This window comes from Natator depressus, chromosome 8 (genome assembly GCF_965152275.1).
Source record: "Natator depressus isolate rNatDep1 chromosome 8, rNatDep2.hap1, whole genome shotgun sequence".
Lineage (NCBI taxonomy): Eukaryota > Metazoa > Chordata > Testudines > Cheloniidae > Natator > Natator depressus.
In genome coordinates this window covers 61,626,453-61,652,212 of record NC_134241.1, presented here as the reverse complement: position 1 = coordinate 61,652,212, position 25,760 = coordinate 61,626,453, and positions in this window count along the sequence as shown.

The window sequence follows — 25,760 nt, the reverse complement described above, 5'->3', positions numbered from 1 at the left end:
TCCCATTCTCAGTCCACTAGACAATACTACTTACAACTCTGTTTGTGTTTCCTCCTCCTTTTCTGCAGTCCATGTTCTATTCCTCTATCCGCCTCTCCTTGGTATCCCTTTATATTCTCCCCCACCCCCGCCTTTGCTTCATATTCCTGCTGCTTTTTCATACAGCCCCAATGGGAAAAAGAAAAAGAAAAAAAAAACCCTTGGTCCTTAAAAGCCACTTCTTTAATTAATTATTCCTAAATGGATTTCCTTGACAATATTTTTTCATCAGCTTTCCATTCCTGAACTATTGTCCTGTGGAGATTTTTTTGTGTGTTTGACCGGGTTTGATAAGATGTTTAGGACAGGGGCCATTTCTTCTTGTTCTGCAAGCTGCAATCTACACTATGTAAATCGTTATGAATAATGGAATTCCTTAACGCATTTCCCATTTTTGGACATCTTTTCTCCAAACTAGCTTTCCTTCAATACCTTTAAGGGTTAGATGGGATGATGGTGGGGGGTGGGAAATATTGTATAGCTGTTTCTCTGTCTAGTTTAAATCCAACCATACCTTTCAGAGATCAGCATCTCAATAAGGGTTGAACTGACAATCAGACTAGACTGGTGTTGGCAAAGGCAATCATACTGTTTGCTAATCAGCAATTCACCAGAACCATATAGGATAACCGGTTAGGGCGTTGCTGATGTCCCTTCACCATTAAAGGATTAGAAATATTCCTTCATTACCTGAAGGAGGCCAACACGTTGTTAAAAGAAAGATATATTAGGCACTATTTGCATTAAAATTAATAATTATTTGTATTCTACTAGAGTCTCCTGGTGCTAGATGCTGTAGATATTTCAAGACAGCCACTGCCCTAAAGAGCTTGCAGTCTGAATAAACAAGACACACAAAAAGTAGGGAGGGAAAAGAGGCACAGAGGGAAATGGGGAGAGTTGGGAATAGTGGTCCCATGGCAGAGTGGGGAATAAAACAGAGGTCTCCTGACTCCATTCTAGAGAGTCATTAGCGCACACTGTCACTCCATTTGCATACTTCTGAATTTTGCCTGACACTTTTAATTAACTAAAATTTGTTTATTTATACATACATACACACAAACACATACAAAAGCTGACAGCTTTTTGAAAGAGGAACAACAAAAATACACACACCCCTCCTCCAGGAACAAAACAAAGTTTTATAAAAAGAGGAGGAAGAGGTTACTAGGATCATGTTAATGACTTTACTGCTCCAGATCTCATTGATGCTAATATGGCTTGAATATAATCCTATTAGCAACAATACAGTTTGTCATACTACTGAAAATGAATACTAATAAGATATATTACAGTGATGTATAATTGCAAATTCAATAAGGCTGTCATAACTTCTCCAGCACTTTATTTAAGGCTCCCACCATTAATATCTTTGGTACCCGCTCTAATAACAGCTGATCAGAATGAATTCATTTGGTAATACTGTGCCTGTCTATCCCTGGCTAGAGGGCAGCGGAAAGATAGACTTCTGTGTTTGATATTCTACACAGATTTCATATGGAAACATGTTTACAGTATGGTACATTTTACAGCTGGGGCTTTCAAATTATGCAGTGTGACTCTCCTTAGGTAATGGGATAACAACTAACTCTTTGATGTCTTAGTTAAAAATAGGGCATGATCCTGCAAGGTGCTGAGCACTCCAGCTCAGATACAGCAAAGCACTTCAAGTGACTTCAAGTCACTAAATGCTCTAGATCATCATTTATACCACTCTTGCAGGATAAAGGGGCCTTTTAAGTGGAAATAAAATAAGTTTGCACCCACTTTAAGGCCCCTTAAATTTGACAGTGCATTCTTACATTGCATGTTATATTCAGATATGGTCACCTCATGTCAAGAGGACAGAAATGTAACAAACAGACTAAAGAAAGTGAAATACACAATCAGTCTAAAAAAGGACAAGCAAAATTAACAGACATGAGGGGAGAGGAGCTTTCTTATTAAGACAGTCTAAAGAGACTCAGTTTGAAAAGGAGGTTAATAAGAGGAAATTTAACAGACATTTATAGTGACAGTGAAGATCAACTGGGTGATCCTAGTTATCCTTGTAAGACACACAATTAAGTTAAACATAACAGTTTTTTCTCCAATGTAAACGAATGTGGAACTCCCTGACACAGAATATTGAGGCAAATAGCATTTTAAGAATCTTAGAGGATAGGATACATGACCAATATTTTCTGAATTATTGAGCCATGTAAACTGCACTTTAGGTATTTAAACTAGTATTTACCTAGACACTGCAGGAATTTTCATAGGGATACTTAGCAGTCAGACTCTTTAGGCTGCCAGAGCTAGTTGTGCCTGAAATTTAGGCATTCTGGGCATGGCAAACGTTTGGGTAGCCAAAGGGAAATTTCAAAATGAGGAAGGATAGGCCTGGAAAGCATCAGGAATATGAAAGTCATGTGTTGTATGGACAGGTATAACTCATTAGGTACAAATGAAATTGCATAGGGAACCACCATGCACTCTTTGGTAGTGTATGGCTTGAATCCTCCCATGCGATTGGAATTTATATTTTTAATTTTGCCCACCACTATGGTATTGAGACCTTTGTTCTAAATGTATTGTGTGCTTATTATCTCAGAGATACCGGAGAATTCTGAAAACAGAATCTAGCACACCAGATTACAAAACCTGATGAGTTATTGCAGTTAAACTTGGTAGATTCCAATAAAGTAGCCTGCTGAAGGATATAAATGAGACTTTGGGATGAGGATGGAGCTCATTCATCAATACATATTCTCCAAAAAGCTTTGGTTTAATTTTCCTCAGTGTTGGATGAAATTCAGGTCAGCCCTTTCCTCCCCCTAACCCTCTTTGACTGAGTTCCTCATTTGTAATTCTCAAATCAGTATTCAGAACTATGGCCATATGGAGAAAGACAGAGAAACATTAAGAGAAGGGGTTAAAATGGGTAGGGGAAGAGAAATGCTTTTTGTTTGTATATCCAGTACATAGAGGAGCCACAGGGTAATGTCAAAGCATGGAGCTCTTTGTTTATTAGTACATGATTTCTCTTACTGGGGAGGATGTAAAGTACTGCCCTTAATACATCATTGGCATTCTTCTTAACATTCAGAAAATTACTGATGATTTTCAGTAACATTATGTAGTATTCAGGCCTTGCAATTTCCATGGATTATATCAACTGTTAGTTGGCACAGTGAATTTAGTGATGAAATAAAAAATAATAAAAGAACTGGAGGAAACATTTTCCACATTCATGCTGCAGGTCTTTATAGCAGTTTTCACTTTTCGTTTTAACACTTAGCAAACAGAAGCCAGTAAACCAGATGAGAACTTGGCCTTCTGTCTTTTGCATGTATATAACACCTTCCACCCAAGAATGGAACAAATTTGTACACCTACATTTAGATATCTCTGTGGAAAATGTGCTCTAGAAATCTATTGTAAGAATACTTTTAGTTTTCTAGTCCAACTCACTCTACAAAGTCATTACAACCATCAAAGTGGATGTCCAAATGTAAGTACAAACCTTAATTTCATAATTTAAGGGAAAACTCAGAAAAATAGAGCCAGATTACTAGGATCTTCTGGCTATTTTGTGCCACAATATAAAAGGTCCATGGCTTAAGTGTCCAGCTAAGCTAGGTATATAACTGCTTTGCTTCACCAGAGCAACACATTGCAGCTAGAATAAACTAGCTCAAACTCTATTATCTTAGATGCCGAGAGACAAAAACTTTCCTATTGACTGACTGTCTCTCTCTCTCTCTCTCTCTCTCTCCTTCTCTCTCCAAGAGACAAGCGTTACTTTTCTGACCCTAAAACATGTCCAGCAAAAATAGCTCTCCTGTGCTTATTGCTCTGTCTCTCAGTGCTAGTCGGTGATGTTAGAGGGAGAGTGTCTACTTCTGGAAACAGTGGACCAAATTTATCCTTGTTACAATTTTCATGAACTCAGTAGGTTTACAGCAGGGATGCATTTGCTCCAGTGGTGGTTATTTACTGAAGCTGTCTCTGCAGAGCATCTGGATTGAGATTATGCTTTCCATTTCACTCTAGCAAATTAGATCTTGCTTTATTTCTCAGTGATAAAGTGATGATTTTCAACGAATATCAAGACATTGGTATAGAATCTGGTGGACATTAACCATGCCATTTTATCCTTTCAATTATCGCATTATATACCTATCACCTTTCAGAAGCACACCCTAAAAAAAAAAATAAACTGACCTTGGGTCATGTTTTCTTTGCACAAGCAAATCAAGTTAATTGTGCTAAGTAATTCAGTAAAAATCTTGTTACTTATTATTACATTTTCAGGATATCTGCACTGGGATTAATTGAGTGGAAGATAGGCTTCCATGTAATTTAATTTCAAATATTCAGGCTATTAAAGCCCAATAGCTGAAGGACTATTTTAATGGCAAAGCCACCTTAGCACTAATTGAAATGGTACACTGTTGGTCTAATACACAAGCATGTCGATTTGCTTCTGTTATTGATGGCTCAGATGTAAGCCCCATGCTAGCAAAAATTGGGATAATGAGGTTACATCTTGGCTGCAGTATTTTCTTTTGACAGAAACATCAAGTCCAAGAATAAACTGAAACCCAACTACCAGGTTTACATAAACACAGCTATAGTTGTCCCCTTGGCCAGGGGAGACTCATGAAGTCTACTGCAGTTTACATATTCAAGGATGATCCTCCTTTTTAATATCTGTATCTTGTTGACAGAGCCTACTTACTTAGGCAGAAAGTACATGGAAACCATCAGGAAATGGTATTTTATTTCTCAGTAAGGAGGTAAAGCACATGGATTTTCAGTGAAAATTAGCATTTGCATTACAATAGTTTCCAGAGGCCCAGTCATGATTGGGGCCTTATTGTACCAGTCATTATTCACACAGTTAGTGAGAAACAGCTCTTGACAGGAAGGGGCTTCTGATCTAACTAGTCAAAACAGGATAGAAAGGGGAGAGAGTGAAATGTTTTGCCCAAGATCACACAGCAGGTTTGTGGTAGAGCTAGCATTAAAACCCAGGTCTCCTGATTCCCAACTCAAAGTCTTAGCCACTAAACCAGTAGTTACCAAACTTTTTTTCTCCCTATCAAGGACCCCTTTGGCATCTGACCCCTTTTTGTGTTTTATACACAAGTTTCATGTTGTTATTATTCTATTAGTGAGGTTAGTTTATTATTTAAAATATATATTTGTAATTCAAATAAGTCTCACAAAGGAACCAAAACAGTCTGCAGTTACAACAAGTTATCATACGACCCTCATATTCACTTTAACATAGTGGTGTAGTTCTGAATAGGCAAGTACCAGAACTCCCCCCACCGGAGTGATCTCTCATACAATGTGTGAGAGGACACAATGTGCAGCGGACACTGTAGAGATATGTTTTCAGAAGATTATCATTTAGAGACGCTCCCTCATAAGGGACAGTGTTGCGTGACTAAAAAGAACAGGAGTACTTGTGGCACCTTAGAGACTAACAAATTTATTTGAACATTATCCTCAAGTACTCCTGCTCTTTTTGCGGATACAGACTAACACGGCTGCTACTCTGAAACCTGTTGTGTGAGCGTGGCAATTTGGAGATGTGCCTTGGAGGCAGAGATTGGGAACACCGCATGGTTGTGTGCAGCAGTTCACCAGAGACACTCTGCAGTTTGTTTTATTAAAGTTTTATTCCTTTTTCATTCGCTGGCTTATTTAATGAACCCCACGATCATTACAGACATTTTCATAACAAAATAGTGTCCTGCATGTGGCAAGAGTGCTGTAATGCCAATGTAGTACTTCTCAACAGATGGACCCCTGCATAACCCACCACAGACTCCCAGGAGAGCAGGGACCCCCACTTTGTGAACCACTGCACTAAACCACCATACACTCTCAATTAAAGATCTAGGGTATGATCCTTAACCCATTCTGGCCCATTTAAGTAGGTGAAAGAACCAGAGCAGCATACAGAGGCTTTAAATACCTGGTTCACGCTTTGGGAGAATTTCCACAACTCAGGTACTGCAAAAGACAGTCATAAAGTTATCTTTCAAGGCTTGGCGGATAGGGTATGCTGGAATAAGAGGGTCATGTTAGGGACATTAATGTAGCCCACAGCATGGTAGAGATTCGGCATAGTACTGCCACCCATAGGGAAGCCCATGGAAACTGCTGAAACTTAGACAGACCTTAAGGGTCAATGTGCTTTTTTCACCTGTTTATTATGGTAAAAAGTGGACAAAAATATAAACAAACAATAACTTGGATTTTTTCTTAGGTTCTCTAATAGTGTAAGCTATTTTGCATGGCTCCACCAGCCCCAACTTAGACTTTGCAGAACAGGAGAAGATGTTAATTCTCATACCCTTGCTGCTTTCTCTTCTAAATTACCTCAGATAGTATTCCCTCACTGGTCCACAACTCTCAGCTGTCATTGACAATCTGTCTCAATCAAAAAATAGAAAAAAAAATTGACAAAATTTTCACAAGTGTTCACATTTTTAAATCAGTTCTATTCCTGCAACACAATTCCCAGCACTACAGAACAGAAGGCAGAGAGCCTCCATCAGAAGCAGTGCAAAGTTGGAGCATTTTCTTTATGACAACTTCCATTCCTTCTGCTTGCACACCATTCTGCTAATGGTATCCCTTTTCACCAACAGAAGAGGGCTAGGATTTGCTCCTAAAACCTTAAGTTGAATGTTCAGGGCCTCATGCAGACCTCTGCACTGGGATGTATTTCACCGATGGATGTTGTGTAAAAAAATATCCTGTTCGATTCTTGCACCAAAACTTCACATGAAGGTCCCCAGAAGGTCATCCATGCATTCCCCGGTCTTGCTAATAAGCTCTATCAAGCTCTAAACTATGCAGTATACACAATTTCTGGAAGAATAGTTAGTTTATATTTGAGTCTTAGAAATGACTAACAGTAATAGTCAACTATCTGCTTAAATGGCTATCATATGCAAAATGACCACAACATGCATGGAACCAGGAAAAAAATTAGACTTATTTGACCTTACAAAATATGATGAGCAAGTTTAAACATTGTAACTCAAGACTAAGACGATGTCTACACTCCACAGCCTATGCTGACAACACTTATGTCACTCAGAGGTGTGACTATTCCACCCCAGAGTGATATAAGTTACACCAACATAAGTTCTCACGTACACACACAGCGCTATGTTGGCAGGAGAGCTTCTGCCACTCGCAGAGGGTTTTTCTTTATTGCCGATGGGAGAGCTCTCTTTGCCGGCAAAGAGCATCTTCAGCATACATGCTACTGCAGCGCAGCTGTACCGGTGCAGCTGTGCTGTACATATAGACATGGCCTAAGGTTCTTTTAACATTGTGCTCCATGAGTATTACTAATGTCTTCGTGTAGCGGGGTGGTTACCCTGCTCTGGCCCTGAAGGGGTTAAAGCAGCCCTGGAGAGGGCTGCAGCTGGGGAAAAGCTAGGCTGATTGGGAGAAGCAGCCACAGCTAGGGCCACACCCCAGTCAGGCCACAGCTGGCCCTATAAGAGGGCTGAGGGCCAGAAGCTGGAGGAGTCTCACTCTAGCCTGGGAGTGTGAAGGGCTAGCTGCCTGGGAGAAAGGTACCTGAGGCCAGCAGTGCTAGGGAAGGGTAAAGGGAGCTGGGGAGCTCCAGCTTGGTAAAACCCCAGGCTGCAGGCCTTAATAAAGGCCCAGAAAGGTACTGGGGCAGCCTGAGGATAGGCAAAGGCAGCAGGTCCTAACCTCCTTGCCAATGATGACTGGCCTTTACAAAATGCAGTCTGCCCCAGTGAGTGGGGGCTAGATGATGACTGGCAGTAGCCACTGAGGCAAGGTGGGTTTAGAGGGTTGGGGATTCCCCAGGGAGGGGAGACCCAGAGTGTGGGGGTACTGCTGGGACAGAACCCGAGGGTAAAGGGCACTGGGATCCGTGAGGGACATGGATGCCAGTGGCAGGCGAGACACCGGCCTGCAGAGGGTGCTCCGAAGGCTAGAAAGAGCTAATTTCTGAGAAGACCAGCAGGAGGCGCTGCACCAGTGAGTCATCGCTTCGCTACACTGGGGAAATGCACTTTTCTAATGCTAGATGTTCATCTTTGTTGATACTTTTAAATTAATCCTTGAGGAGTGTTCTTTCCTAAAGTTATCCTAAACCTCTCTGTAACAGCTTCACAGTAAAGCCAGCTAGGAAAGCCAGCTGCATATTTTATATTATAAAACAGATTTGTAAGCAGATTTTTTACATAAATCTTGTGTGTGAATTAAAAGAAAACATGCTTTAAAAATGGCCCTGAGAGCTCGTTTGTAGTGCAGTAGCTTCTAGATCCCCCAGATGGATCACTGACCCATTATGCTAGACATAGTACAAACCCTGTCCAAAAGAGCTTACTATCCAAATGGATGCGACAAAACAAATAGGAAAGTTAGGCACAGAAAGGCAGACCCCAAAAGACAAAACAAGTTATTGTGTACCAGTCAAGCACACGACTGACTGGGCTTCACTGATGTGAATACTCTAATACAATAATAGTTTTGCTTTCCGAGAACATTTTTGCAAGTGACAAAACCTCACTTGCCCCAGTGTTTGCAAGTCAGCAAATAAAAAGGGTTGCAAATACAAGCAAAGTGAATTAACTCTACAAAGAGAAGAATTTATTGTGAATAAAACATGTTATTTGAGCTACTAATTATCTGAAGAAAATATTGGAGTGAATGTTTGCTTTCCATGTTTTCTGCTAGAGCATATTTGGCAAGGTATTCAGAAGGCACACAGGCAGTATGATAAACATTAATAGGAGCAGCTCACAGTGCATGATCATTTCAAGAATTCTAGATGCATTTCCCCATTTAAAATCTATATGACTACTCCTGGACAAGAAAAAGAAATAGGCAGATGAGCAGGCCAGGAAAAAAAGGTTTGCTCTGCATGCTTGACTTGAAAATAATGGTGCCTAACCTGTGTTAAACTAATTGTTATGCAGAACTATTGCAGATGGATCATAGTAAAAATCTAGCTCTGATGTATTCATCTCTTCCCTAATACCCTGTAAAAAAAAAAATCTGTATGTGCTCTTTTCTATTAAGAGATAAATTGGGAAAACAAAACACACTTTGGATTTTAAATCACATACAGTAACTCCAATGCCCCATAGAATTGCTAGTAACTGGAAACTTTTTTTAATGTTTAGAATATAGATTTACAGAAGGTGTTTTTAGTCTTATAGACGACCCAAGGTCTAAAGATTGTCTCAAGTATTTATTTATATTCACATATGTATTATTTTTGTTTCAATATTCTTCAACTGATTTAATGGAAGTGATGGGGGATTGTTTACAGAAGCAATGCAAACTTACCTAAAACTAGTTTTGACCTAAGAAATCGGGGGGATAAATCTCTCTAGGGGTCTATTTAAAACACCTAATGGATTATACCCAGAGACACTGTGTCAGGCCTGAAGATACAGTGGAGAACTGAAGCAGAAATTAGACACGGTATTTGAATTAGGTACATGCATGGCCAGAGAATTTATTAATAGCTGAATTCTCACAATGCTTAAATAAGTGTAATTTTCAGGTTCCAGCTTTTAGCTTACATGGCACTTTAGAAATCTGTTGGAAGTGGCATTAAATCAGCAGCTGCCAGGTATTTCCATGTTTGCAATTTTACCATGAACGACATTGTTATGGAAGGGGATTTTTATAGGTCAGCATCTGCCATGTATTACAAAACCATTTAACAGTTAAAAATGAGGTTTTTTTAACCAAAAAAACCAAAAATCAGTTATTGAAATGACTGAATACTTATTCTGGTGATTAAGCATTGTAAAATATGCTGAAATTATACATAATAGCAGAGAGTTGCAAAAAAGCCAGATGTAACTGTCAGACAGGAAGACTGGAAATCAGAACATGTTTTTAATTTTTTTTTTTTTTTTACTTCAACAGGATTTAAGACTATGATAAGTTTTTTGCTGAACAGGAACCAACTTGCGCATGTGCTTTGCTGAACAATGGTCTCTGTCTATTCGCAAGTTTTTGCAGGCTTGAGCCTCCACACATCATAGGATTACAATATGATGCTGCCCCATTGGATGAACGGCAAAGCGGGGATAGCTGGGAGATTCAGATTCTCAATCCAGCAGCATACTGTCCCCTAATTTTATTTTTATGTATCCTCTATAATAGACAATGATAAAGAAATGGCTTTCAAAATGTAAATTTCTAGAAATTTATCAGTCACTTGACAACACATTTTGTTAACAGATACAGCTGAAATTGGTACAGTGTGTAAAACCTTGTCATGAGCTGGGTAAAACCTTGTTATGGGATTGATGTTGGGGTTTATGCTTACAGTTATGTTAATTGTAGGGTGAGTTCACACCTAAGACAAAAAGGTGTGTGTGATCTGCCCAGCAATGTTGGCTGTGTATTTTTTGGGGGGAGGGGAGGGAGACATGTAAAACATAGAAACTGAAGACAAGACAGAGAGAGAGCACCAGTGAGCCCAAAGGAGCAGCTGAAAGCACAGTGGCTGATTATGGAAGAAACTTAGGGAGAGGTTTTTTGGGTCGGGATGAAGGCTGAAACAAGTACTCCTAATGCTGTGAACAAAAGAAGCTGTTTCCTGCTATTCAATTCATTCTGCATTCAGAAGAAAATAAAACAAACAAAACTTCAAAGAAATATTGCCAATATCTACCCTCAATTGGAAAACCCACAAGGTCCCAAATTTGACTAGCTGCTCAGGGCAAAACTAATACTTATATATTTAGAGATAAGGCCCCAAACTAAGAAATTCCATTCTAGATCCAGATCCAAACTTCCTCAAATTCAAGGGGACTCAGATCTAGTGTTCTGATGTGGGTCCATGTAGTTTGACTACACTTAATAGGACAGAGTTGCTGCAGACTAGTCCTAAAAACTTTACTCATATGAGTAATGATTTGTAAGATCTGGCCCTAACTTATTTCACATTGTTACTTTTGAGTTCTGAAAATCTAGGAATCTAGATCCCTTAAGTAGGTCAGTTACATAATTTGAATATCACTTCTTCATTTCAAATGATAAGGTTTTTAAAAAGACTTTTTAGTACCGATAAGTGCTACATTCTGGCTCAAGTACAGTCAGTGGTGTTCTATTTATCTACATTAGAGGTAGCATGGATGGCAATCCTGAAAACATTACCCCTGCTCAATATGCTTCAGTTTAGTTCTGGAAGATCTCTAGAGTAAAACAGAGTGTATATTCAGGGGTCAACTTCTTACATATAGTACATTTTAAAAAAGAAAAAAACCTATTGAACATTTTCAGTTCCAAAACTAATCACTTTAAAGTTAGCAAGTGCCAGATTTAAAGTAGCCAGTGCAGAATTAATTCTGCCCCTTGGTGCATCCATTCTGTATATTGAATGAATGAGGGATCCTGGGGGAGTTATGATACACTCTTTAATTACATAACACAAAAAGGAGTAGAATTAATGTTGCATGGGCAACCGTTAATCTATGATTTTCTGACTTTCGAGTGCGTGATTCTGCAACCTAAACCCTACATTTAAAAAACATTATTTTTGTATGCAATTTTCCAGTGGTCTGGCAAAATTTAAACCCTGAACCTTCAGCACTGTAGCACAGATGACTTCTAGCAATTGAGATAATGGACTAACTACACTGGGAAGCAGCAGCAGTTATGCAGGGGAATCTATGGGCTCCTGGGACCAAGTGTTAGGGGATGATCAGGAAGATGCCAGCCCATCCTCTCGCCTATTACAACAGATCAGGGAGCACCAAGTATTAACAAACCCTATATTTGGGTGGCAGCCCCCACATCCCTATATCACACATTCTCTTCTGGAGCCCTCTACTTATACATTAAAGATTGTGAAGCGCTTTGAGAGCCACTGATGAAAGCGCTGTATAAGGCGATGTATTACTATCACAGTCAAACCCGGTCTATTCTCTACCATGTTGTCTACTCTGGTGGATAGGCTTATTGTTTACCAGTTGCTAGACTCACCAAAAGCTAATCCACAAAGAAGAAATGCCATGAAGAGTATAGGTGAATGAGGTAATACTTTTTATTGAACCAACTTCTGTGGTGAGAGAGACAAGCTTTCCCAGCCACACAACTCTTCTTCAGCATCACAGCAAAATGCAAGGTGGAGCAGATTCGTTAGCATAAGTGAACAACAACTACACTGCACACATGAAGAGTATAGGCTGACAAATAATAGAAACCTGATATGCAATAAAATACAAATGGATATCAAAATAATCTCTTGCAAGAGAAAACGATTTCAAGGTTGCTGATCAAAGCTATACATTATGCTAATCCCCATCATAAAACATTTAACAATTAGGAGAACAGTGGATAATTTAGATAAATAACTAAATAGCATTACATTACAACAGCATTAAGAGAGTGAAGTGTTCCCTTTCTCTTATCATAAATCACTCATGATTAGGCAGCAAACAAAACAAGGGGAAAAGTTTGCAATTGAAAGAAAAAGTACCGCACATAAGTGGTAGTATAGACATAGCCAATCTCAGTATAATTTATGTTGTCCAGTGTGGACAGCGCTCTGTCAGCGGGAGAGCTTCTGCGGACACAGCTACTGCCATTTGTCGGGGTGGATTAATTAAAGCAACAGGAGAGTTCTCCCGTCGGCTTATGGCAGCTACACTAGAGAGCTTACAGCCTACTTGCAGCTGCGCCACTGTAAGCTCTCTGGCGTAGTCATAGCCTTGGCACCATTACCATTTGTTTAAAATTCTAAGCACAAGTGTGTTTATTTCAATGCAAGTTAAAACTACGTACTTGCTTATATTCCAAATTCATATTAGATGGTAATTTTATCTGTAGTTATATAGTTTGTACTGCCCCTTTGCTGCTTTTACAGCTCCACTAGAAGATTACAATATTAGCTAACACATTTATTTGCATATGCTAACTCTAGGCAAGCCATCGACCTGGCAATGAGTGATATTTTGTTTATGAGAACTGTAGATCAGGAATATTGTGATTTGGCTAATTTGAAGGGCAGAATACAGGGGATTAATTTATTTGAAGGATTCTGGATGATTGTGGAAATGAAGGAAAAACATTGAAATTGGCAAGTTGCTGTTATATTCATTTTGAGAAGTGAGAGGGTATAATCACAGGGCGAGCCAGAGGGCAAGCCAGGAGGTGCCAATGGGGAAATTGTAAGTATAAAGTATTGCCTTTTTTTCTTCTAAAAATTATATAAGGAGGTCATATCATCCAAAACTTATTTTCTTCAGAAACACCACAGTTAAAGATAGGAGTTCATAGGAATTTTATTTGAGGTCTCACAGCAGAGTTGGATATTATACAGAAAAGGACTTCTATCTTTCCCATCACTCCTTCTTAAATCTCATGATTTACAATGAAAGATTTCTGACCTCCAAAAAATTTAATTTGGAAAAGAATAGTACCCTGAAGAGCTGACTGCCTAAATAGTTAAAACAAAAAGGGCAGGAGAAGAAACCAATTTGTCTACACCATGCAGCTTTTAGCAACAAGGCTATGTCGATACAGCCTTGTTGATAAAAGTCAGCATGTTTAAACGCTCTTTGTTAATACTCTGTCGGCACTTTTACTGACAAAATACTTGCAGCCCCACGAGTGGTGTCAGCTTTGTCGGCAGGACAAGCTGTCCATCTCTCTATGTTGGGGTGACAGAATTAAGATAAATTTAGTTACACTACTTTCTTAAAAGGAACTTAAGTGATCTCTACTGCATATGAATTAATGAATAGAAATTAATCAGGAAACAGCCTGTAAATGAAGAGTGGTAAGCAATACATCACCACAACCAAGCCATTTGCATGTACACAAATTAAACTACCAGTGAATGAGAGATAATGTAAGTATTCTTTATATATTGGTGGGGGGAGGAGGTTAAGAAGGTAATAGGAGTTTCAGGGCTCAGCATTTGCTAGGCTAGGTTACCCATTTTCATACAAAGACATTTCTATCTTTACCAGAATTGCAATATATAAAAGGAAATTATTATACACACACACACACACACACATATACACACACACACACACTGAAGTATCAGGCTTTACACAGTAATTTTCCTAATAACTGTAGTGTAGTTAAGTATTTTCACACTATAGATGAACTTAACTGAAATGGAGAGTAGAACAGACAGGACTCACAAAGCAATGATTTGTATCTACAAAATTTTACTTTACGTAATCAGACCCTTGACTGCTGACTTACTATATACTAAATCTCTCATGTTTTAAACTACTATTCAAATCACCTAAGTTCTAAATAAAAAGAGATAAAAAAGAATGTATGTGGATTTGTGAAACTCTGTACCTAAAGCAGCACCCTGGAACCCCCTTATTCACCACTGTCCTATAATTATGATATATTTTGTACAAAGTATGCCTTGTAAGGTATCATTTTAAAAGTCTTGATCTGTTGAACATTAATATCCTGTTAGATTGTATGTGCTATCATTGTATATGAGGTATTACTGTATATGTTACTGAAATACGTTGTGAGGTTGGGAAACACACAACCAGCCTTTCAGTGCACAAACAGCTGATGGTACATTAAATGGAAGCTACTCTCCCAGTCCCAATGGCCATCCCAGAAGACTTCTCAGAGACAACACATAGACAATGGAAACTGCTAGACCAATGGGGGTGGACCCTCATGTCACACCATCGATCTTTCCAGCAAGCTGGAAGAAACTATAAAAGAGGGGAAGTGACATCATGACTTGGCCTCACTCCCCCCACAACACCACACCTGGAAAAACAACCGGCGGACAAAGACTTTGAACTGGGGGAGGGTGGTCCCATGCCGGGAAAGAGTCCCAGCCTGTGTATTGAGGATCTGTGATCTGTTTATACCATCTGTCAGGGTGAGACATTGCTTGATTCAAATCCTGTTTAGTTTGTGTAACTCAGACTGCAAATTTATTTTTTTCTTAAGTAACCAACTTTGATCTCTGTTTGCTACTTATAGTAACATAAAATATCTCTCTCTCTTTTTCATAAGTTAATAAACCTGGTTTATATTTTACCTAAAACAGTGTGTTTGGTTGAAGTGCTTGGAAAATCTCAGCTCAATTTACAAGGCTAGCATGTGTCCTCTCCACATCAAGAGATAGTCGGACAGGGTAATAAACTTGCACTGGTCAGGCTTGTGACAAGTGCAAGACAGTACAGGTCTGGGGTGCAAGGCTGGGGAGCTGGGGGGAATTGGCTGGTGCCTCCCTATTGACGGTTCATGAGTGCCTGAGAGATCATTCATATAACACAGTTGGGTGTGTCCCTGCCTGTGGATGTCTGCATAAGTGCAGTACCTGCCAGAGGTTTGTGGCATGACAAATCATCACAAAGTGAAAGGGATACCCCAGGTTAGTGGGAGAGAGAGCTCAGTGCTCCCACTGTCCAGGTTGCACCCCAGGGACCCAGTAATAGGATTTTCCTCTATATAGAATTTCTGCTGAAAGCATGGACAGCTGAGTGAATGTATGCTTAGAAAAATAGTTAAAATGTTATCCTAGAGAATTTAAATGTCTCATTTTAGCTTTATGGAGTTTCAGTATACATTTACTTTCTCAGAGCCATATGTCTGTTCTGATTTGAAAGTCAGAGGAATTTATTGAATAAAAGGTTTTGGCATTTAGAGGGCTAACTGCATGTAAATTAATTTGTTAATTATACTCATGAGTTGCACATAATGAGATTTGCAGATGATAGTTAATGTTGGATTTGGATACTGACTGCGTAGAGATCACAAAAGTTCATTCTTTCAAAATATTGTTCATTGACAGTTGCAAACCACAAAAAAATTACCTTATTGTTATGACAATTCATTTTTTAAAGGAATAATTTCTTGGGAACATTACTAATGATCTGCAGATACTTCAATGTCTGATCAAGTGCATGAACAAAATAAAGACAGATGGCAGTGGAATAGATTTGACAGTAGGTTAATACCATGTAGTCATAACACTCTCCCATATTTTTTCTAGCTAGAATGTCTCCACCTTAATTTCCCCCCATAAGAGACTTTTGCTGTGCCTTCTGACCCACCCTACAATTTATTAAATTAAAAGAGACTTTTAGATTTAGTTGAAACTAAACTCAAAGGAGAGGAGTGGCTAGTTTATGCTAACTGCATATTCCTCACACTCTATTGGACTATGCATGTTTCCTCGTGGTTGTTTTTATGGAATGTCAATTCAAAGGACTAGAATGAGCAGATACAAATCAGAAATTGTACCTTGGACCATTATACATTATTATGCATCGGGCATATTCAAAAAACTTACAAGTATTTTTAAATTGGTAATTAACAATGCTTGCTTCATTTTTCTTTTGGAATCCTATAACAATAATACCTAGTTTTTATAAAGGCACTTTTCATCCACTGACAATTGTTAGGCTTTCCCTCCACCCTCCCACTTCCCTGGTTCTTGTCATGCAGACAGCGAGCAGCAAAAGACCAGATGTCCGAAGTGCAGACAATGCAATGTTTATTGGGGTTAATTTCCAGCAAGCAAGATTCCAATTTTTCCCACCCTCTTCCTTTTTGACCCTAGTTTATATAGTAATATTCTCAGCTATACATTAACCAATCATTTTACTGAAATTTAACTAACCAATCCTAACATATTGTAACATAATTCTCTAACCAATTATATCCCACTACCTTAATTAACTTACACCTAACAAAATTAATTATACAGCAGGCAGAAACAATTAGAGAACCAGACAGATTAACAATAGAAAAGTGGGGGCCATAAAGATAAAACAATACAGAAATGAGAGTTTCACAACCACAACCATTGATAAGTGATTTCTTGCCAGACAGGATGCTATCAAACTAAGTTTTCTTTAACCATCTTAAGATCTGTTTCTTTATCTGGTGGTGATGGGCACTATCAGGATAGGATCATCTTCCTAACAGCCCAATACCACCTTATTTCAAAGTGACTAGTTTGGAATGCGAGGATGTGACCATACACTTCCCAGCTTATGGCTGCCCCTGCTGCTTAGCCAAAGGCCTTAGCCTATGAACAAGGCCTCAGACTATCCTAGTGAGAGAAGGCCCATACACAGGCGGACTTGTGACTGATTCTTTATTTTATACCTCTATAACTAGCTAAGTGATAAAAATACACCTAAGTTCTTAAAGCATAGGCCTTTACAGGCAGGCCTATATATATATATATATATATATATATATATATATATATATATATATATATTCTAACAACAATCTAGCTGTATTGGAACTGAATATAATCAAGTTATTTATGGGCATTGTGAACAAAGGAATAAACTACTTAATTGACTCATTTTCCAAATTTCAAGTTCTTTCACATATTCTTTGTGTTACTGTACCTTGAAAGGGAATTACTTGGGGCGGGGGGTGGGGGGGAGATGAGAACCACATAACATAAAAAATAAAGATATCTGGTATGATTCCTTTTAATGTTGCAGTTCTGTGTCACTTTCTCTAGACTTTAACATAGTGATCCAAATTGTGCTCTCAGTTACATGTAGACTAATTCATCAAAAATCTATTGGACAGCATGGGTGTAGCTGAAAGTAGAATTTAGTCTAATCGATTTTGTCACCATCTCCTAGGCACGTCCTCTCTTACTAATGTTCATGCATGCGGGATGCTGTGGCTCAGATTCAGTCCTGATATAAGCAGGCCCATCTCTAAATGAAATTAAAAGATTTGTGCTTGCTTATTTGGATGGATGCCCCTCTATCTGTCCCTTGGGGATGGGGTGGGGCAGTCATTTAGACTTAATATTACTTTATTTTCTGCATTGGCAAATGTTGCATGAGATGCAGTGAGGTTTTAAAACTTCACACAAATTGTGTAGGAAGATGGATACAATATTCAATGCACAGTAGCAATGTGCAGAGGCAGCTTTTTCCACTACTTTCTGTGACGCGCTTGTGCTCTCTCTCTCTCTCTCTCAAAGCTCTGGAATGAGAGCCGCAGAATAGTGATCCTATTTTGAATCTGACCTTCAGTTTTAGTTTCTCTTAGCTCTCATATCTGCAGTTAAATTGACTTCTTTCCTAAAGGAGGTCCAGAGTTGTGTGGTGTTTTTTTTTAATTAAGAATTTAGATAGACTTGCTTTTCATAGTGAATTTAGACAACCAATTCCAACTTAGCAATGAAGGCCAAGCTTATACTATGGTCAAACTTAAATTTGTAAGCATGAGGGGCCTTTTAGATAGAGCAGAAAACTCCTAAGCATGGCTTGTTGCAGATTTAATATCTGGTAGAGCTAGCTGGAAATTTCCAATAAAACTTTTTTCCATTGGAATTTGCAGATTCAAAGTCACTGTATATCAAAAATCATTCAGATATTTTCTAAAATTATATAAATGAAATAGGTTCTGGCAAACCAGCTCTAATATCAAGTTGTGTCCCAGGGAGACCCCCTCGTGTGAAGGAAGGCACTTCACTTACCTTGTACATCATTCCCTGTGAAAGCATTCTTGTGGTCCAACCCAGCTGAACCCCTTAACAAGTCTGCTCTCTGTTTGCAGGTATAAAATAGTACAGACAAAAAAGGAAACTAGTTTGACACCCTTAAGGGGACAGGCTCCTTTCCCTCCCACAAAGGAAATTAAAGGGTCTTTTCAGACTCCATGGGAAGTCTCTGCTCCTTCCCTCCTCCATAGCAAAAACCAAAAGTTAGTCCTGGGGTTTTCAACAAAGGAAACAAACTGGCCCATTTTCTTTTCCCAAAAGACACAGGCTGGCAGCACTCTCCAACTGTTCTAGTCATAACCCAGTGACAGTCTGGGAGCTCAAGCTTCTTTTCAGGGCTCATCCCAGGCCTGCCAAGCCACACAGGTGTGGTGGATTGGGGCTGACTGGGAGCACAGGAGTTCTTTAATCCCTCCTTGACTGGACTGCCCCACTGCTGTTACACAGACACAGTACTTTCATGTAAAAAATAAGAGATTGTTCAGAAAGAGCTCTCAAGATAGTATGTGGTCTTTTCCATGTGTGTGCACATGTGCAGAAAACAGTAAAGGTGAAGAAATCCATTCATTCACTGATAAGGCCTAGCTCTTACAGAACTTTTCATCCATACATTGCAAAGGAGGGCATTAAAATTATGGGGAAATCAAGGCACAGAGAAATGAAGCAGCTTGCCTTAGGTCAACCAACAGATCAGTAGCAGCGCCGGGACTACAACCCAGATCTCTTGGGTGCCAGTTCAGTGTTCTATCCACTAAACCACACTGCCTCATAGAAAAAGATACCATTTCTGCTCATTAGGATCCTAAAACATTCTCAGTTCCAAGGTACTTTGTTGTTTAATTTGTACCTCAAATCTGAAAAAAATATGTACAAAGACAGTTACCACGTGTCTCTGCTATACTGATCATATTTGATCCTTACTGTCCATGTTGGAGAGTGAGAAAGATTAGTATAATAGGAAAGTCAAACACTTTATTCTTCTATAGAACATTTTATTACTGTTAAAGAATATTAAGAAACATTACATTAGATGATATGTTATCAAATTTTCTGATAATGGACATGAATTTCATATAGCATTGCTTTCTCCCCCTTTTTGTAACTGAAAAAAGTTATCTACGTTATTTTAAAATAAAATATTCCTTGTATCATACCTAACATGGACAATCATGATAGTCAGTCAGGATTGCATTTCCATTGACATAATTTACTAAATATCTGAAAGTAAGAGACATCCTGGATCTGAGAAACTTTCCAAACAAACGTTTAGTTCAAACAGTCTTGTCTGCAGAAAAAGCCCTGGGTATGATAAATCGTTGAAAGAAAACTGAACAAAAACTGTTTAGTCAACAATTTCCTGACCAGCTCTAGTTTTTCCAATTCAAAATGGCTGTTTCAAGATTGAAAGTTCCTTTAGAGAAAGTTTTAAAGAAAAAGCAAAGGTCATAATCAAAACAAAGTGTTTTGATGGACCGGAACTGACTTTTTCCTCCCAGATTTAGGTTCACAAAAGTGAGATTGATTTTTCATCCTCATATGGGACTGGAAATGTTTTCAAAACCTCAAAACTTTTGTGGGATAGGGAAAATATCCTGAGCAACTATACCTGCAACGTTCATTTGATCATAATTAAAAAGTATTATGCAGTTTTATGTTTGGGTCAAGATTTTCAAAAGTGATAAGGGAATATACTTTAAAGTGGGCTAATTTTCACTGGATGGATGCACTGTACTTTCTGAAAAATCAAGCCCCTTTAATTTAACTAGTTAAGTGACTAAAAATTGAGAAACTCAAATCACTTGTCATTTTTAAAACATTGACCTTAATTTATACCTATTTATATGACATCCACGCTCTTCATTATGTATTTCTCAGTATCTAACAAAACAAGGGAAATTGCAATACACGTTCAGAAGGGGAGGAGTGAATAATTCATAAATGCCTGATGGAATAGCCTATTAGTAACAAGGCAACTCCAATTTATAAATAGATCCTAAGTATGCTGTAAAGTAACAGTGCAACTCAAGGTGAATCAGCCAGCGAGCAGATTCAGTCATGTGAAGGGAATTAATGCAAATCACTGATAGAGCTCCTCCACCAAATTGTCATCAGTCTATATACTGTGCATATGCAGTCACTGGTATACACTGAAATATTCTCATCCAAGAACTATTATCTGAAATCACTATAAGAATACCACCATCTAGATTTTATACAGCACTGTTCATCAGTAGATCTCAAAATGCTCAAAGGCCAGAATCATCTCCATTTTATGGAAGTGGAAACTGAGGCAAAGAGAGGTTAAAGTGTCTTGCCAAGGTCATCCAGCAGGCCTATGGCAGAGCCAGGAATAAAACCCACATCTCCAGAGTCCCAGGCTAGTGCCATATCCCCAAGGCAACACAGCAAACTATTATATTTCCTATTATATATATACTATTATATATAAAAAGGTGCTTAATTTCTGATTGGCTTTCTATGAATGATGGCCCCATAAACCACACATACAATAATTAGCTGAGTAGAGAGAGTCCCTACCCTCTCTTCTCAGCATTTCTGAAGCATTTCTTTGTTGTATGTCTTGCTGTGAAAACAGCTCTGCCTACATAAGCAATAAAGCGTGAGATCCTCAAATAAGGCTCACTACAACAAAAATGAAAAATGATTCTAAAGGCTGAGATTGATCTGTCCAGTATAGTTTAGGTTTCTTCTAACATGCTGTAGTAATGAACTTGGCTTTCCCCATATAGTATCTACAGTAATCCTTCAACTGCACAAGGAGGGGGAGTATGCTGAAGTATGGGGAAGGAAGCTTGTAAAGAGGTTCCTATTTCTGAAGCCAAGCTGTTTTCTATATGATCTCTTATGAAACTCCAGCACTGCTTGGAACAAATTCAATTTGTCTGTCTGTGAGAAAAGCAACAGTGTGTCCATTCTTCCGAATGGATAAAGAGGACAAAACACTCTTTTCAAAAATTGTTATAAATTAAATAACTTCTTAAAATTTTCTTTGTAGAGTGCATATTAGTGCCAAATGCACAATAAGGGATGAGGGTGAAATAACTCTTCTAAATGCTCTAGATAAGTGGCTGAGCGGGGGGAAACAAAAAATAAAATTGAAAACTATGTTCATGATCCCCATTTCCTCTGAGATTTCTGTTCTTGGTGTATGTTATGTATTTGGTTGTCGTGGTAATAGAACCTTGTTGCTATGGCAACTGAGTTAGATTATTACGGGATAGACCAGCCAGTTTTGGCTGGTTTTTGGTAAGTTCTGTGCATGGCAATAAATGGCTGCTTTTAAGGTTAACAGCTCCCTTGTCTCCAGTGATTTCTTCCTAAAACTGTTGCCCCCAAGGATATAACAACGTGGCAACGAGGATGGGATGTCTGTGCTGCCCCAGCAACAGAAGGAAGTAGAAGTCAAGGTACCAAAAAAACAAAAACAAAACCAACTTTTTGCTGCTGGAAGGGGGTTAGAACTGGCATGTTTGCACTGATTGTGCAAACTGAAACTAAAACCCATGTTCACTTACAGGGCCACTGGAAACTTTTGAGGCGACTATAGTGCAATGGCATGTGGACACTGAGCGTTTTGAGCTTTTTGTTATTACAAATGACATTACAGAAGAGAAGAAGGTGCCGATATTCTTAAGTGTTGTAGGGGCTAAGACCTACTCCCTGTTACGTAGCTTACTACACCCTGTTAAGCCAGAGACTAAATCTTACAGTGACATTGTGGAAATCCTGCGGTCCAATTTTTCTCCAAAACCACTGGTAATTGCTGAAAGATATAGGTTCCACAAAAAGAGACCAGAGAGAAGATGAAACAGTTGTACAATTTGTAGCAACTTTAAAAAAGCTTGCAGAACACTGTGAATTTAAGGAGATATGAAATGACACCCTAACGTGACAGGTTAGTGTGTGGCCTGTACAGTGAAGCTATATGGAAGTGTCTATTGACAGAGGCTCAGCTTACCTTACAGAAGGCTGTTGATATTGCAGTCTCCATGGAACTGGCAACAAAAGAGGCACAATCCATCAGTGCAGCCCCTAGGTTGCATAAGGTGTCACAAGAACCTACCCACAAAACTGTGGGGAATTAAGAATGTTAGTGCTGTGGTAAGCCAGGTCACCATGCATCAGAATGCTGGTGTAAGGACCTGGTGTGTCGACACTGTGGCAAAAAGGGACACATTGAGTGTGCCTGTAAACAAAAGAAAAAGAGGCCTGTGGTCTGGCAGACCAAAAAGGGAAATCTGCATACCCTAGAGCAGACCCAGGATGACCAAGGAGACACCTCATCGCAAGAAGAAGTGCCACTCCATGTTTTGCCTTTGGCAGTGGGCTCACGTGAATACTGGGTAACCCTGTTGTTGGATGGCAAACCTATACGCATGGAACTGGACACCATCTTGCTGGTCCCCGAGACAGTGTATAAAGAAAAGCTTCCGCTTAAGGCAACAAAAACAGTTCTGAAGACATATACGGGAGAAGCTGTGCCCATGTTGGGAACTACTGATGTTAAGGTGGAGCTCATTGGACAGGCTGCTAAATTGCCACTGTTTGTGGTGAGAGGTAATTACCCAGCCTTAATGAGTAGGTCTTCGCTTAGGAGGATCTAGCTGAACTGGGCAGAAGTGCACTGAATGACCAAAGAAGAAACCGGTCTGCCCTCTATACTAAGGAAACATGCTGCTGTTTTTGGAGAGGATCTGGGAAGTATGAAGGGAATCACTGTGACATTGAACATTAAACCTGACAGTCAACCAAAATATCTGAAAGCCAGATCTGTGCCATATGCCATCAGGCCAAAGGTTGAAGCAGACCTGGAGAGCCGGGTCACAAATGGAGTCTTAATACCAGTTACCCATAGCCCATGAGCGACTCCTATCATTCCAATAGTGCAGAAAGATGGCTCCCTCCAGATTTGTGGTGATTTTAAAGACACTGTCAACCCAGTGTTGTGTGCAGAGCAATACCCGCTTCCCTGCATCGATGACCTCTTCACAGGCCTGGCTGGGGGACAAAAGTTCAGTAAGTTTGATCTGAGTCAAGCGTATTTACAGATGCACATTGATGAAAAGTTCCAAGAGCTGTTGACTATTGTGACGCATAAGGGGCTTTATTGATACTGCCATCTACCTTTCGGAATAACATCTGCTTCCACCCTGTTCCAGAGGGCTATGGATCAGACCTTGTGTGGCTTGCCAGGAGTCCAGTGCTATCTGGATGACATCCTGGTCACTGGAAGGAATGAGGAGAATCACCTAAAGAATTTAGAGGCGACCCTACAAAGACTGGAAGAGTATGGCCCACGAGTCCGCAAAGACACGTGTGAATTCTTCCAGCCCTCTGTTGAATGTTTGGGACACATCATTGATGCTACAGGTCTTCTTTGTAGGGCCCCTGCCAAAGTTAAGGCCATTGTGGAGGCTCCCCCTCCGCGAAATGTTAGCCAGCTTTGCTTGTTTCTAGGACTAATAAACTATTATGGAAAGTTCATCTCACAGTTAGCCACACTACTAAAACCACTTCACGAACTCCTTGGGCAGAACAAGGCCTGGACGTGGACTGAACCCTGTGATGTTGCATTTAACAAAGCTAAGGATGCATTGCTAAATTCTGAAGTTCTGACGCACTTTGATCCATTTTTACCCCTACAGTTGGCCTGCGATACCTCCCCTTATGGAGAGGGAGTGGTCCTGTCACACATTATGCCTTCAGGAGAAGAGAGACCTATTGCTTTTGCTTCAAGCACTCTAAGCAAAGCAGAAACTAACTATGCCCAAATCGAACGTGAGGCATTGGGAATCACTTTCGGAATTCAGAAGTTTAATCAGTACCTGTTTGGACAGAAGTTTACTCTTTTCACAGATCATCGACCTCTGACTTCAATTTTTGGACTCCACACAGGCATTCCCCCATTAGCTGCTAGTCGAATGCAACATTGGGCATTGTGGCTTTCCGCGTGCACACATGAAATAAAATATTGGAAATCACTCTGCACGGCAATATGGATGGTCTCTCAAGGCTGTCTTTGCCAGTCAAACATCAAGATATTGCCCAGAAGGAAATCTCTCTCTTTGAACAGGTAGAGAATACACCCATCACAATACTCAGGTAAAGAAGACAACTCGAGTTGACCCAGTATTGTCCCAAGTTATGGACCTGGTGATGCATGGAACATCTCGACGAACCTTCTGGTCTCACACGACCTTGTTATCTACATGTCCAGGAGGATGGAGTTATCGATCCAATCTGGTTGTTTGTTGTGGGGGAGACGTGTCATTATCCTACCTCCACTGAGATCACAGATGTTAGAACAGCTACATTCCAGTCACTGTGGAATAGTGCGCATGAAGGAAATTGCACAAAGCTATTTTTGGTGGCCTGGATTGGACAGTGCTATTGAAGAGAAGGCAAGAGCTTGCATGTCATGTCAGGGTGTGAGGAATGCACCCCAGTGGGCACCCGTACACCGATGGGACTGGCCTGAAAACCCATAGCAAAGGTATTCATGTTGACTTTGCTGGCCCACTTGAAGGAAGCATGTTCTTGGTGGTGGTAGATGCCCATTCTAAATGGCCAGAAGTCTCTATAATGCAGTCCACTACTGCAGAGAGTACTATCCAAAAACTACAAGGACTCTTTAGTCATTTCGGTCTGCGAAAACAACTCGTGAGCGACAACGGACCGCAGTTCGTCTCTCAGGAATTTCAAAATTTTATGAAGGCAAATGGGATACACCACATCACTTCAGCACCATATCATACATCCACCAATGGATGAGCTGAAAGATTTGTGCAGACAATGAAACAAGCTTTGAAATCCGCAAGGGGACAATTATCCATTCAAAAGCGTCTGGACACCTTCTTACTATCCTACAGAAACATACCTCATGCTACGACCAAGGCATCCCTGACCTTTCTAATGATGGGACGACAGCTGCATACTTGCTTTGATCTGTTGAAACCTTCTGAACCCCAACAAATTGTGCAACGTCAGCAGCAAGATCAAGTCATCAGGCATGCACCCAGAGCAAAAGACCGAACCTTTAGCCCGGGACAGCCGGTTTTGGCTCGTAATTATACTTCTGGAGCTAAATGGGTCCCTGCCACTGTCATCGCTCAAACAGGGCCTGTTTCCTACACAGTCCAGACTGCGGTGGATCTCACCAGGCGACATGTAGATCAGCTGCTGCCAGGTCATA